The sequence below is a fragment of the Echinops telfairi genome, unplaced genomic scaffold, assembly GCF_000313985.2.
Source record: "Echinops telfairi isolate 266 unplaced genomic scaffold, ASM31398v2 ScPeMD7_2010;HRSCAF=2546, whole genome shotgun sequence".
NCBI classification, from domain to species: Eukaryota; Metazoa; Chordata; class Mammalia; order Afrosoricida; family Tenrecidae; genus Echinops; species Echinops telfairi.
This window is the reverse complement of record NW_022105908.1, coordinates 2,299,175-2,303,874: the sequence shown is the minus strand read 5'-3', so window position 1 is coordinate 2,303,874 and position 4,700 is coordinate 2,299,175.

Below are 4,700 nucleotides of genomic sequence, written 5' to 3'. Positions count from 1 at the left end.
TACATGAGATGAAGTGTCATCTTTGTTGCTTCTAGTAGATTCTGGTTATATTTCTTCCAAGACAGATGTACCTGTTCTCCTGGAAATGGAAGGTGATCTCCATATTCTTCCCCAAAACCACAGCTCAAGTGCGACAGCTACCCTCCTGTCTTCTTGCGCATTGCTTCCCCGCGCAGATGAGGCCATGGAAAACAGCATGCAATGGGTTGGATGCACCCGAGTCCTCAAAGTGACATATTTTCTCTGTCACATCTTAAAGGCATCTTTTGTAGCAGATTTGTTTAGTGGGATAGCATTTCTTGCCTGCAACTCGCATGAGCATTAATTGGGGATTTCAGTAAAATGAAATGCTTCAGAATTTCAATATTTTCTGTTTATCATGGTGTTGCTTATTGGTCTAGTTGAGCAGAGTTTTACTTTTTTATGTTGAGATATTATTTACATTGAAGACTGAAGTTTTATTTATTTAAAGCAGATAATTCATATACAATATGCCACTCAATAGTTTAAACATATTTAAAAGAGTTGTATAATCATCATCACAATCAATTTTAGCACATTTTCCTCATTCTTGTTCTCATTATTACTATACCCCTCCCATTTCCCTAGCAACAACTCTAAAAAACTATCAATCCAGTTATTTTTCCTAAAGATTTACCCATCATGGATTTCATAAAAAGAAATATATGAGTATACAACCTTCCTCCAAATAGCAACGACAAAATAAAACACACACAAAATATCAAACCAAAAGAAAGCATAAAATAATAAAAACTGGAACAAATTAAAAATGGGTCGAAAGGGAGATCAAATGTCAAGGTGTAATTTAATTGTAATTTAACTACATCAGCATTAACTCATGTTCCAGTGCACTCTGTCTGATAGCCAGGCTATTCCCCTCTCTGGTCAGGGTGAGGGGGAGTTCTTTGGAAGCTGCATGCATGTGAGGACTCTGCAAATGGATTTTGGACTTTCACTGTCATCCCAGAGCCTTCTGCAAACTGAGTGCTCAGAATTTAAGCTCTTAATACTGCTCCCTCCTCTGGTCTTGGATTTTATTATTTATAATCTTTGGATCACAGTGGTGTGCTTTTTCTGTCTTTACTTAGCTGTCACTGCTCTTAGATGGCTGCTTCTTTTAAGACAAGCCTTTAAGAACCCAAATGCTATTCTTTCTGATAATGGGCACCATCTGATTTCTTCACCAAGCTTTGCTATAGCACCCGGATCTTCAGTGATCTCTTCATGAGAACACGTATCAAGTAGAACCATGTCATAAGTATCAATTGTTCTTAGATTAGGGTTTATGATTGAGTGCACGCTCAAAATCCTATATATGTTCATATATGTCCCTGGTCCATGTTTAGAGACATCATTATCATTCAGAAAGAGGTATATTATATAGATCACCCGCATGGGGCAAATGGTAGTTCTATTGATAACATCATTAATGTAACCAATTGTATGGAATTTAAAATACTGTTGAGAAAAGGAAATTACACATGTATAGGATTGCTTTTTAAACTAAAATACATGGATTATGCAGATTAAAAACTCAAGAGTTTGAACACTAGTTATGCAAATAATGAGAGGTGGAGTTAAAACATATAACCTCCTCCCTGGGGGACAGACAACAGAAAAGTGGGTGAAGGGAGACATCGGACAGTGTAAGATTTGACAAAATAATAATTTCTAAATTATCAAGGGTTCCTGAGGGAGTGGGGAGCAGGGAGGGAGGGGGAAAATGAGGAGCTGATGCTAGGGGCTTAAGTGGAGAGCAAATGTTTTGAGAATAATGAGGGCAGTGAATGTACAAATGTGCTTTACACAATTGATGTGTGTATGGATTGTGATAAGAGTTGTATGAGCCCCTAATCAAATGATTTAAAAAAAACAAAACAAAAGCAAACTTTAAATAATGCTCATTCACTAAGGCAGAACTATGCCTGCTAGGCTAATACAAGTCATAATAAAGCAAAAACAATATGAAAGCACCAAATATATGGTAGTTTTAAATTGCCAATAATTGGGCCTCTCAAAGCAATACATTTGAACCAAAGGCCAATGACTTCCAAATCCATAACCTTGGGATAGCAGTCACCTGCTTCTTCTCACCCTAAGGTGTTTCAGCCTTAAATCCAAGGAATTATTTCAGTTCCTTTAATCTGCTACTGGTTTGTTTAAGGTCAATTTGGGTTCAGCTCGGGGCTTTCCCAGCCAGATCCTTCTGGTGTGGTCTGTGAAGGATGTTGTGTCCCTCCAAATGACAAGGGCCAAGTCCTGGTCATCTGTAGCATGCAGTCTGGGTGACTAGGAGCTGGCTAGAACCTCGGTCAACGTGCCTGATTAGGAACATGATAGGGGGCACATTCATTCTCCCATTAGGGATGTAAACAAGTGTGTTTTTACAATGGAATATTGGCCCACCTGGTTTACTCATCAACAGAAGTGAATTCACCTTCCCCAAGACAGAAAGGCCCTTCTCCTGTGCGTCCCCACCCATACCTTTGCACTTGCGTTTTCATTACGATTCACTGATAAGCCTGTGGAGATGTCTGTTGATTCGGGGTGATTATAGACTTAAGCTAGATGGCAAGAACTGACTGGTCTTCTCCCTCTTTCCTAAGATGAGAAAATGATCCAGATGAGGTCCCTCTGACTGGTTTTTAAGGTATGCAAATAAGGGGGTGGTATGTGGACCACGTGCATTAGGAAGGCTCCCAGATGCCGGACTTTGCCTTGGTGTGTAGCCTTACAGTATTAGTATTGGTCCTTTTGTGATTGACTAACTTTGGTCAGCATTACTGTTTCTGGGCCTATGCCTGTCATGAGGCGCTTCACGGTTGGTTCTATCACTACCCTTTAGTGATGCATTATGTGTGTGTACCAGTGATTCTTTATCCACCCTTCTCCTGATGGACCTTTTGACCATTTCTAACGTCTTGCTATTGTGCGATGCGCTGTGACGAACACTGGAGGGTATATGTCTGTTTGTGTTGAGTCTCTTTGTTCTTCGGGGGATATGCCCAGCAGAGATATTGTTGGGTGATATGAAATTTCTATTTCCAGTTGCTTTCGGTAGCACCATGTTGCTTTCTTATGATGGGCATAAGGTCGCTATGGGTTGGGGCTGACTCAATAGCACCTAGCAACAACAACAACAGCAACAACATATTGTTTTCCAAAATGGTGTGCACGTTTGTAAGCCCACCAGCAGTGTATACTAATCTCTCTGTACCTTCTCTAGCATTTGTTTCTTTCTGTTTCATTTTTAACTTTTATTTATTTATTAAGATCATTTTATTAGGGGCTTTTACAACTCTTATAACACTCCATACATCAATTTTATCAAGCAGATCTGTACATATGTTGCCATCATCATTTTCTAAACATTTACTTTCTATTTGAGCCCTTTGTATCAGCTCCTCTTTTTTCCCTCCCTCCCGCCTTTCCACCCTCGTGACCCCTTGATAAACTATACATTATTATTATAATATCAAAATTTTGGGGGGGGTATTGTTGTGAATGTAAGGTGATATCTCATCGTTGTTTTGATTTGCATCTCCCTGATGATTGGCAATTGAGAGCACTGTTTTCCATGTGTTTGTTAGAAATTTAAATGCTCTTTTTGGTCAACTAATTATTCATGTCTTTTGCCTATTCTATAATTGGCTTATTTGTTGGTTCGTTTTCTTATTGAGGTATTGCAAAATTCTGTATATTTTAGAAATTAGTCACTTGTCCATTATCCAAAGATCTCTTCCCAGTTCATGAGCTCTCTTTCTAACATGTTTGATGAAGCCTCTTTATATGCATATGTGTCTTATTTTTACTATTTGATTTTAGTAGGTTTCGTTAACAATATATTTTTATGATCCACATAGTCACACCCTGGTCATGATCAGTGAAACACAGTAAATATCTTTCTGGTCTCAACAAAGATACCCCCAACATCAAGAAGGAGATCCCTCATCTCACATCCTTTTTGGAATCTGGTGTGAATATTTAGAATTCATTTCTCAATATTTTTATTATTTTTCAACAAAATTTTACTTGTGTGTGATATTCACTTTATTTTTTGATCATTTTCTTAACTTCTCCAGTCACTTTTTTTTTTAGTAGACATGAATATATTTCTCTTCTAGTCTGTAGACTAGTAGATAGCTTCCAAATGTCCTGTCATAGAAAACTAAGCAGTTCCAGAATTTATTTAGACATCAACTGGTGTTCCGTGGGGTTTATGGAGCCTTGTTTTTACCAGTGCCTTCAGTGCGGCTTGGACTTTGTCCTTCAAGTACACCAGTTCTTGATAACACCTACTTCTAAAATGCTTTAGGAGCCCCAGTGATGTTTCAGGCTAAGTGTTGGACTGCTAACCACAGGTCAGCATTTCAAACTCGCCAGCCCTCCATGGGAGACAAGGAAGCTCTGGACTCCTGTAACGACTTACAGCCTCCTGAACCCTCCACAGGACAGCGAAGTGACTTCACAGCAGTAGGTCTGTTTGTTTGTAATGGTTTAAGGTCAACCAATTCTTTTCAGTATATTGAATTTGTATGTGTCTTCCATTAGATTTTGATGCTTCTTGCATCATTCAATATTTTGGCAGCAATCCTTTATTTCAATCCTGATTTCAATATTGCAACTTGACCCTTTAAAAAAATAATTTTATTGGGGATCCATACAGCTCTTATCACAAT